This window comes from Plectrocnemia conspersa, unplaced genomic scaffold (genome assembly GCF_051122295.1).
Source record: "Plectrocnemia conspersa isolate PC_06_02 unplaced genomic scaffold, ASM5112229v1 ptg000014l, whole genome shotgun sequence".
Lineage (NCBI taxonomy): Eukaryota > Metazoa > Arthropoda > Insecta > Trichoptera > Polycentropodidae > Plectrocnemia > Plectrocnemia conspersa.
This window is the reverse complement of record NW_028277178.1, coordinates 10928229-10940335: the sequence shown is the minus strand read 5'-3', so window position 1 is coordinate 10940335 and position 12107 is coordinate 10928229. Positions and strand designations below refer to the sequence as shown.

The 12107-nt window shown below is 29.4% G+C and overlaps 1 long non-coding RNA gene across 1 annotated transcript; it reads right to left on the bottom strand.

Moving 5' to 3' along the window:
- Positions 1–1954: 1954 nt before the first annotated feature.
- LOC148226200 (uncharacterized) lies at positions 1955–8837 on the bottom strand. The gene is made up of 2 exons (XR_015812231.1): positions 4101–8837; positions 1955–3602 (listed from the first exon to the last, which is right to left on the bottom strand). It is a non-coding gene; the product is annotated as an uncharacterized LOC148226200 (long non-coding RNA).
- Between the last annotated feature and the right edge of the window lie 3270 nt (positions 8838–12107).

The window sequence follows — 12107 nt, the reverse complement described above, 5'->3', positions numbered from 1 at the left end:
ATAAAATCGTGTAATAATCAAATAGATCGTCCGCTAAATTGCATTCACGTGACAACTGGCGATTAAAAGTGGGCGATGTTCAGCTGGGCGATATTTAATTAGAACAACTTTATTTAAAAAAAAAAAAATATTTAATGATATGTTCTCTATCGTACCTCAAAACTTTAATAAAAATTCTTTGCTCATCTTCTTCGTATCATCTACGTTTGCGCTTATGTTCAAAACCTGCTATAATTCTCTTATAATCAACATAATGAGACCATTGATAAAAATCTATAAATTTGGATGACTTGAACTGCTATCAAAGCTCAATTGCAGTTTCAGATAAAATGCTTCAGAAAAAGCTTTCGTTTAAAATTTTATGATATGCAGACCAAAAGTTAAGGGAAAAAATGGCATTGTTGAGGAAGACTAATATGAGTCCTAGTTCTATTGTTTTTTAGACGACCTATATAGTCGCTTGTGAACTATTTTTATAGATAAATACATTTCAAAAATAGCGTGAATAATATCTTGTTCTGAAACAAGAAATTATGTATTATTTAACATAGTTATTTACGGAATTGCGCATCAGAATTGTATTGGGTCAAAAGATTACACGAAACTAAATGCTTTTGAAGATTTTGTACCACATGAAAAAAGCAACCATTTATATTGTGGAAATACCGTACGCAAAGCTTGATGAATTTTAAATTTATAATCAACAATAATATTTTATGGATCAAGTCCACATTTCATTTATCACATAAAATAGTTTTGTGTATGTATCAAGAGTCTTGTTAGGTTATAAACAAAATAAAACAGGGAAAACAAAATCTCTTTCATCCAAAATCACAAAAAATAAGAAAGTAAAAATGTACCATCTACAAATAATTATTTCATACTTTGGCTCCATACTACATGACTTTAATGACTAAAAATTCTCATTCAGAATCAGCTCAAAAATGTTCTAATTGTGATGGACTGATATCATAATTAAATTACTCTTTCCTAGAATCAGGATTAATTTAATCCTCTGATTATTCAAATCTTTTTCTTTAAATATTCTTGCGCAAATTGTTGTAATTTAGAATAATTTTTTCTACTGCAGAAGAATCATTTGTGATGGGTTGCTCATTGTTGTGTCTAATATTTTGACTGCTGTGCTAGCTAGCTCCTTGCATTATTACTCTAGTCGCACTTTAACTGCTACATATGTGTTCATGTCTGTTAGAATTGAATGAACCATTACTAACACTTGTTTAGATTCTACCTTAACATCCTTTTTTTATATTTCCATGACCAAAATTAAATCATATTGAACATAAAAACATCCATTTCAAGCATATTTTTCCTTGTCTCTTGATATACCTGAATTATATATTTATAAAAAATTGAAGCTAGTGTAACTCATATTATTCTTCCTCAACAATGATCTATAAAAAAAGGTCTATAAATTACTTTTTCAATGAGCACTATCTGACTTTTCAACCGATCGTCGAATAGTACAGGCACTCGCAGTTAATGTACGTCTAATACAGGCACTCGTAGTTGGTGGCATTTATAAACTATGTTAAAATAAAAATATTAGGAGCAGGATGAATTCACCTTCTTATTTTAGATATGTACATATATATAAATAAATATATGTGTATTAAATATGCATTCTATTAATTTATACAAAGCGATTATCTGCAAAAGTGAAGGATAAAGTAATTTCAACGAATAGCTTAAAATGAGTTATATTTGTTTTAATCAATATAAAACATAATTTCTCTATTCAAGAAATAAAGCCAGAGGCAATACCTAGTAGAGTTGATATCACATAGCTAATCTTCAATCTTGCAAACTCTTTTTTGTGGATCTATTAAAAGCGTATGATTGAACATTATCTGTGGGAGCGATCATGCTTATCGGAAACCCACTGATTTTTAGCGATCTTATTTTTGCTTTAAGTTGCACAAATAACATACGCTGTGTCGTGTAATAAATTATTCACAATAAAAGTCAGTCAGTATGACAGAAATTGACTTAAGGGATAAACGTATGAACACTTCTCTTATTATAAATATTATGTTGCAATGTTGAGTGGAGCATTTAAAGCACATACATGGGCTAGCAGGTATAAATTATTTCAATGAAAACTTGTTCTTTAAATAATATACATATTATCTTCAAGTTTTACTCTCAAACACATAAGCTTTTTTACAAAGACAACTTCTATTACGTCTGTTTATAGCACCGCCATAACGATAAAATAATGAATTTGTGCATGCAATCGCGTGCAATTTTGCATTATTAATATGCATAAACTGAACCGGTGATATTTGTCCACCTGAATGCTTGATTCTATTAGCCAAGCTTAAAGTCTCCTTCCAAGGTATACAAGAAGATGAGGACGGTGAAACCCATTGTGAGCTCGGGTCGTAAACGACCCACGAATAAAGGCTCCGGCGCACTGATGGAACCCAGTGCTCAATGGCGGCCTGACGTGAATTGTCGATAATGCCGACGTCCGATGGGGATATACAGCCCCGGCGTTGCCCTAATAAAGGATTCATATTACGCGAAATCTTCATTGATGTCGTTATTGTGAAGCACCTATAAACCACTTTCGATCAATGGATATGTTATAAAATGTGTATAGGCAGGCGTTCTATGTATAGGCTTACCACTAAGATGAGCGTAGGAGAGGATACGTGATTTCTATAATAATCCTAATAATAAGTTATAATTCTACATTATTTGTGCATTTTCTACATGATTTTAAAGCTTAGTGAAAAATATCGTGCATAAAATCCACACGAGGTTCTGTGAGATTTTGCATAATTATTTACCTGGCAGACGATAATAACATGATTATTCATTCCGATGTTATAGAGACTTTTCAAACTTATGATGGCGAACCTATGACATGTCAATACTTCTTGGGCAAAGATTGAAGTGGTGGTCTCACAATGAGAGTCGATAAAGTTAGAAACTATGCTAATAAGTACACCAGAGAGAAAATACGTAAGTTTTTTATGAAAACATTCCGTGAATTAGATATTTATATGTCTAAATGTCTATCGGTGAAGATAGATGGGGCACTCAATAAAGTGGAATAAAATGATAGATTTGTGAAATTTCTTATGGATCTTATTGGTCATCTGTTTGTTTATTTTCATTGCATTTACCATCAGGAGGTATTAGGTGCCAAGACAGGATTCACAGAATTAAATAATTTTATGTCAGTAGTAACAAAAGCTGCCCAAGTTCTTTAAAAACGAGAATTTTGCGTGTTTTTACAGGAAGTTGACAAAACCTACAGTGGACGGCTGATTAAATCAACTTCAAATTAAATTGGTAATGAGCTCAGCCACTTTATTTTATAATGTAAGTATTTTATAATGTTTTGCAGGAATCAATGTATTTCTTGAGAATTTTAATCTGGCAAACTTTTCTCAGCTCAATGATCATAGGTGGATCAACACATTGATGTTTTTTACAGATCTCTCTGTTTACATGAATGAACTGAACCTTAAATTCAAATATTTTGGCAAAAGTATTGACGTTATGTTTAGATGCATTAAAAGCCTTTGAAAGTAAGCTTATTTGGTTTAAACAAAATGTGGAGATTAAAACTTTAATATATTTTCCTCGAGAAAAAAGTATTTTGAGAAGGCTAGCGCAATTGTACAAAATTATATGAATCCAATTTATATATAGAACCAGCATATTGTCAACTCGATACTAGACTAGTTTGACAAAAAAATAATCAATTTAGAAGCCTGCAAAAGACAATTAAAATTGTTAAATATATAGATGTAATATTCCACAGTACTTTGAAATTTAATGGCTTCCAGTGAATTCAAATTTATGATTTAGAGATTTCAACACAGCATCTGAGTTTATCGACTTAAGTGGTCTCAGCTTGAGTATGCAGAAAATATCTTTGAAAGAATACGAACAAGAATTTGGATTGCTTGGAATCAAATAATGGATTATTTTAGTACCCTGAGAAATCTAGCAATTGCTTTACTTTAAATGTTTTTCTCTACATTGTTTTGTGAGACCTTTTTCTTGGCGTTAAATAATATCAAACATTCAATTGAAGATTTAGCAACTAAAAAGTCACCTACGTAAAACTTTTTTATTTTTGCTTTTTTAATAAATAAATATATTATAACTTACTAGAGCAGCAAATTTAAAAAAAAATACAGATAGTTTTTGATATGACACAGTACCTAAGTAAAAGCTAACTTTTAAAAAAATTTTGACACACTGTTTTAGACGAGCTTAGTTGGACAATATCTAAGAAATAACTAGAAAATGTATTAAAAAATTTATAAATATTTACTTATTCGTTCGATTCGATTTTTTATAAAAAAGTCCTTTTTCGTTATTTACAAGAAAGTCAAAATAGCACGTCGAAGCAACAAGCTCCTTAATATGGACAACTTGAAAAGACGGCTGAATAGAACTGGTCTAGTTATCACTAATGAAACTCATTTACTATTAATGATTGTGTAGTGTAGAACCGAAAACTTTTGAACGCAAATGGATGACTATAGTGCTTAAAAACATAAATTATTAAACACAGAGAAAAATTCATTGATGGTCGTAAACAAGAATAGTTTTAATTTCATTAAAAAAACAACTTTCATGGCTCGAAATTTCTCTGCCTTTCCACGCATAACTTTCTTGCTTAGTTTAGTTTTTAGTTCTCTTTGACAAGAACAAACAAAATAAGCTTAAAATCATTTAAATCTAAATTAATAGATTGTAGAAATGTGTCAATTTTGAAAATTTGCTACTAACGTATATATGTAAAATAAAATATAATAAAATTCTACGAAATGACTTTACCATTCGCAAGGTCATCGTAAAAATATAAAAATAATAGATTACGCACTACTTCGTTAAATATTATCACTATTTAACCATCATGTCATCACATCAGATGTTGCTTTAGTTAAAATTTTACATTACCCTGTGTATATATTTAATGCATCAGGACGTTAACCTCGATTATCGTAGTCGTCTGATGACCTGACAGTGCGTCATGTCATATCGTGGAATAAAATAAATCGCTAACAATACTGATATAAATAATACTTGCAGATAATAGGTATATCGATACGTGTATAATATTCAAAATTATGGCAATAGACAGACAGACACAAACATAGTCCGATTTTAGCCACACATATACATTTCATTTCATGTTAAATCTAAACCAATATTGAATACATTGCAACCCGTATATATTATATCAAATCATAGTTTGTTTAGTTTTATTAATGATGTATAGTTATATTTAAGTATTTTTTACCGGCAGAATTATATATAAAAATTATGCGGTAAGACTTCCTAACCATGCAGCTACGTTAGTGAAAGGATTAAAATGAAGTATTGACATCAGCATTGTTGCCAAAAAATATATTATATGACTTCGTTATGCTTAACACATATTTTTATATTTTTTTTACATTTCTCCTGAGCTTATTAAATCTATAAAGAGAATCTGACATCCAGCTGCTGGATGTAGAGTATCAGGGTAACGTCTCGTATACCTAACAATTCCAGCCAATAACGTCAGCGCTCAAGAACCCCTTTTTTACAAAAGCCATTTAATTTTAAATATGTTTTTGGCAGTAGTTATGAGGAGCTGGTCTAATTAATGTAAGATGGTGCATATATTTTTTTAGGTGTACGCTATATACACGTCATATTCGTGTATATAATACATAATATTATAGTGACTATTTTTTTATTCATGTATGTGTGCATATATCAGCTATATATAATACATATGTCATTATTAGGCATTGATTAACATATTATAAATTTTACGCAAATCTAAATATTACTAGCTATATATTATATAATAATTTTGCGTAAACAGGTTTGATAATTTGGTTTTTGTATTTTTTACAATACACACACGCACCTTTGTAGCGTTTTATTTGCATGTTACAATGTTACGATCGATCTAATAAATATTAATAACAATATGGGCGTGGACGTTTAATGTAACTTATTGCCTCATCATTTTTAACGGCAGACTAATTTTCACTGACGTGAAGACGATCCAAACGCAAAAATGATACGTTATTTTAAAAATAGTATTTAATTATAAAGCAAAAAGAATGACTATTAAAAGTTATAAAATTTATTGATTTGTACCTTATTACTATTTACATCAAATTTTTTGTAGATTTGTTAATTTTAACAGAAGTGAGCTAAATTATACCAATATTGTATTTTTTTATAGTATATTATGTTTTTAGCTTGTATGTATGAATATTTACAAAAGCAATATATTAATAAAGTATTATTGTTAGTTGTATGAAACCAAAACTTAATATCTAAAAGTAATACCTTAACTGAACACTCGATTGCGTTGTACTTTCAAGGTTAAGTAATATTTTACAAAGTGGTGAAATAGTATAGATGAGTTATATTGTGTAGATACTTTTTACCATATCGTCGCATATAATTTGAAGCATTAAATTGATTGAATATTAAAAATTAATTATTTAAGTTGCACTAAAACTTTCATAAGCCAAAATGGAAAGAAAATTGTTGTCATATATAAATGTAAGGAGGATTTGAGAATATTGCATTATATTTGGTTTTGTCAATATAAAATAGGGCAGTTAAAAATATGTATTGTAGACAATAAAACGTAATTATACTGCACAAAATCATTTTTCTAAATATATATACATATAATAACTCGGTTAACGTGTACGGTTTTAAGCTAATTTCATATCTCTCTTTACTATATCTGTATAAGTTGTATAAATATTATTAATTAAGATAATGATTTGCAAGTTTGTCAGTTTTATTATGTTTATTTTGACAAAACTTAAAATGAATAAATATATTTGTTTGTAATGTAGAGGTTTCAACCACCTACACAATTTGTTATACTTTAGATATCATTCTACTGACCATTTCTAACAAACAAAAACAAGTCTCGCCAGTAAAGAAAAACACATGATTTTTCTTAACAATGGAAAAGAGATCTCGTGACCAAACGATAGCGTCGATAATTGGAAACATGGCACGGACCATATAAAATCACAATTGTCTAAGGACGTTAATTACTCAAAAACCATAGAAAAAACACTATTTGCTTCGAAACGATGTGCGCTAGACAATACGTTCTACCCTACGCATAATATTATTGTTCTTTTGCTCATCGATTGCCTGAGAGGCTATCTAAAGCAGTTTTTTTAAGGGGTGAAAACATTTTGTGAGTGTTCATAAAGCGATGCAGTTGGCCCGCAATCATCTTTATCTGCGATTTGCCAGAGCTGTCTTGAACCAGCACAATGTGACACTACACAGATGTAGAGACGCGTTAAGAGACGTCATAGTAACGAAATAAGCAACGTTTTAAAGTAAAATTTTAAAGTCAATGAGAAAGTTTTGGAAATATTATTACTACTACATTTTAATAATGTATAGTTATTTTATTTATTCCGTTTTTTTACGTATATTTAAAAATATGTAGTTGTCATAATTCTATAATATTTTAATAACTATATTTATGTTTTAATTTTGCGCTGTTAAAAAACTGGTTTAATTTTTCTTCTTTACATTTTTGTTGTATTAATTATTGTTATTTATATTGTAGTGCAAATAAATAACTTTTATTAATTTCATCAAACCGTTCTTCACAAAAAAAACTTCAAGTAATATTTAGAAGACAAATTAAAAATAAAGTGCATTCGCTGCGAAGTATTAGATACAAAATTATATTGTCCGGACTTTGCTAAAGAAAATTTTGTTGTTAGTATTTAATTCCTTGTGAAACACTTTTGAAGTCTGAAGATTGTCACCATTTTTACATATATGATTCATTATGTGCTAGATGGCGAAAAAGTAGGTGTATCGATCAGTCCGATAACGTTATTAATTAATTAGTTTGTCGTGTTGTTAAAAATATATCCTTACACAGCTCAGCGTATATGAATAAATTCCACCCCGAAGGTCTCACGCAACCCCGTTGCACGTTTCGCGTCGGCAACCCTCTTATGAATTATTGCCAAACGCGCGAATCGAATTAAGTTTAAAGGCATATTTTACTGGCAACACTACCAGCGATGGTTAGATTGTGGCGTGGGTGCCGCCGAGAAATTTCGTACGGGAGTCGTAAATCACTCACAGTTCGCCGGTGTTGATTTTGCGATGCAAATACATACATGCACATGTTAATCTATATATGCATGTGTATGTACATTAGCACTTTAACGTTATGCAAAGTATAGCGACAATGAGCGTGTAAATATTATAAAACGCAAACATGTTTAATCTTCGGCGGCCGCATTGTGGCAATTTCGCAAAATTAATATGCAAACATTTGGAAAGCGCTGGCGGACGAACCCTAGACTCGCGCAATGTCAGAGGTTCAATGCACCCACTGTGCCGCTCTTATCTGTCGATGCGATTTTTTTTGAATTTTGATTATATCGATGTTGCTGGGTCTATGCCACTTGAGCTTGTGATGTGATACGAAATAAATGAAAAAATGACAAATTGAAGATTTCAGAAGAGTTTCAATGTATCTATGACTCTCAAAATACATTTGTCATTTGTATTTCAATTCCACATTCCGAAAAAAATCGAAAACAAATTTATTTATATATTCAAAGATATTCGAGAAATTGCGTAATTTCTCAAATATTTTTTTATAATAAAAAACTATTTTTTTACTAGGAATTATTATGTAAAAATATATGTTTCACTCTAATCTTCCAAATACACTGTTTCAACCACGTTGTTTTAATTTCAAAGTCACTCTAACCACCATTGGAACAAACGAGAATTAATAAAGTCGGGCCATATACAGTATATTCACAACACAATTAAAGAGAAATAATGTGACCAAATAATTAAAAGTATTGTACGAACCACCTAATAGCACATTTGTCCTGAAACGTTAATCAGCAAGGAGTACCGAAAAAAACTACTTTTTGTTTGGAAAGGACGCGCATTAGCTATACAACACCCTGCGCATAATACTATCGTTTTTCCACCCTTTGGATCGGGATAAATATCAATAAAATATATTTAATGTTTAAAGTTACTTATACTTAGTTTTTTTTTAAATAAATCAAGAAATATAAGGAATATATGTCTTATTTTTCTAAATAAAGTGAATAAGAAACGAGTGTCTATTTTCACAGAATTGCTTTATATTATTTTTTTTAAATAGTGTCAAAGGGCACTTACCTTTGTTTAAGGAAAAATATGTTCATTTTGTAATGCTACATAATATGTTTTCACACTCCTTTATTCCCTGCGAGACCCGATCCTGACCGTTGGATGAGGTTGTTTACTCGCGTTTTCGCTTTGCATAAAAGCGAATTTTCTGACGTAATTGGCTAATATATAGTATTAATAAAAATGTGATTTGAAAAATAATGTATTTTCCAACTGACGCTCTCGTATAAATGCAAATTTTCCATGATATTCAGCAATATTTTTGGTATGATTCTAGAGTTACCTTTAATGATATTATATAATATAAAAAATGATAGTATTTTTTAATTATTATTTGGTCTTAAATTAAAATAATATTTTCAAACATATATTTTATAAAATAAGTTTACATGTTGGTTTTGAGATAAAATACTTTATAAAAATAAACTGCAACACAGCGATAGTGATGTAATCGATGCATTTAACGTTTCGCAACTGTCCTATCTGCCCAGATGCATATCAAGATCAAGGTCGACGTTCTCGTCTGACTTTTATGACATTTTGTTCGTCGACGACTAAAAATAATCATAGATTTATTGCACCAAAAACCCGTTGGCGATAAAAAATTGTATCAATTTATCATATCTCCGCGGCTATATCGTCGATGCATAATTGCAATTTGCCCTTCAAAACGAACCAATGTGAATAACACGCTCAGGGTCGAATGGTGAAATAGTATAACGAACTGTTTAAAAGTGTAAAGTAGACGAATGAGCGTAAAATATCATATAAGACGTGTGTAATGTGGGTCTAGAAATATTCTCGCCTTATATTTTTAATAATAAAATTTTAACATTTATTTCTATTACAAGGCATAGGTCTCGATTATGGACAGTACAGTTTAAAATATAAAACATAGTATTATACAGTTTACTCTCAGGTAGGACACGGATAATTGAAAATCACTGATAACCCTCACTGTATATTTTTTATCTGGTTTTTAAATATGTATAATATATCTACAATACAGATAAGCTTTTTTATTTAAAAAAAATCTATTTTTAGCTTTTCGAGGATCTCTCAAGAAGTTCAACTCCACTTTGGTCGATCTAGTCCAGTAAAGTTTTAACATAAAATATGCATCAAAACTATATAACATGAATTTATAAAAAGATACACTAGTTTATAATATATAACAGTAAGAGTTTTCAAAATATTTGATTCAGAAATATATTTGCAAAACCCCCAAATGTTACTTAGAGAAGGGGGTGTGTATAGTCATAACCTATTAAAAATCTCTTTTTGACCAAAAATGGGTATAACACGTTTAAAATGGACCAATCATCACAAATGGGCCAATCGACACTCTTCCACAATTTTTAATTTTTAATGAAATATTTATTATATATATGTATTTAGAATATAAAATCGGATAATTCTGGATATAAAATGTAAAGGTAATTACTAACTGTTAACGTTAAGATAATACTGCTATTTAAGCAAAATATGTTTTTATATAATTATGTCATAAGAAAGAATGAATAATTATATTTATGTATTGAAATATTTAAGATGTAAAACTGAATGGTGTCAAAATCTCGATATCTATCTATGATTCTAATACAAGATCAAAGGTATTATAAATGGTTCAAGTATTATGTAATATTTTTTTTTTTTTTATTTGATTTGTATTACTCATTCAGATAACTAGTTTTTTTCTAAAACGTGTGCTACAAGAAACTGTATTTTTTCAAGTTTAATTTTTGCACGACTCGATCTTGCAAGAGATACATATAATCGATCGTCGTTTCTTGCACGACTTGATTCTCGGCAATAAATAAAACAATGCACACTCCACGGTGTAATTATGGATACTGCAAAAAAGAAGTTTACTGCTTGAAAAAAAAGTTGTAAAAACCAATTCATAACCACCCACTGATAATAAATACAATGTCTTTTAATCACGCTGAATTACGTCAGCGTTATTTGGATATTGCATTTTTTGCAGCTTGACACGCGACTTGGAGCAAAAAAACTGACAAATTCAAATATATTTAGTTGTTTATTATCAACAATATCAAAACAATAGTCAATAAATTAAGCAGATTGTGGTTAAGTTGTTTCCATGTTTAATTTTTACATATAAACATAAGCCAAAAAAATATAATCAGCCAAATAAAAATTAAAATTGCAAGTAATTATTTATACATTCAGATTGATTAAACATTACTTCACTAAATATATAATAAAGGTCTCACTAGTTGCAGTCAATTACTCAAAATCACTATCTTTTTCTTTAAATATATGAAATAGGTCACATAATTAGAAGTGCAATTTTTGCTATAAAATAATATCAATAAACCTTAGATGCAATTTTATTTTGACAAAAAATAAAAACGGAAGTTTATTATAATGGTGATTACAATATTCGACATCCTTTGTTTATAACCACAAAATGAACCTTGAAGATTGACCACTTCTCTTCCTACAATTTCTTTGAAGTTTACCGATGTTACTGCGGTTGTAGGAACTTTTAAAATTATATTTAATTTATATTATTCAATAATTTAATATGGATTGTATTTAACATTTGTGTCATTTATATCTGTATTATAAATATTAATTTCATATTATTTACTTAAATTTGATGTTGATGTTTAATCCATGTACGTTGTCATCCGCTTAATGCATAAAAATGTCATTAAAGAACTACATACACCTAATTTAAATGAAATAAATAACATCGTATTTTATTTTAAATTACATATTAGACTACAGATTTCATCAGCATATTGAAAACATATGCAATAACTCCCCTAAGATAGAGCATGTGTAATGTGTATCTTGTATAATTATCTAGTCTCATCGCAGTACTCTTTATAATGCTTCTTTAGTCTGGCTGCTAAATAGTGCAACTTACTTTAAATAGATAA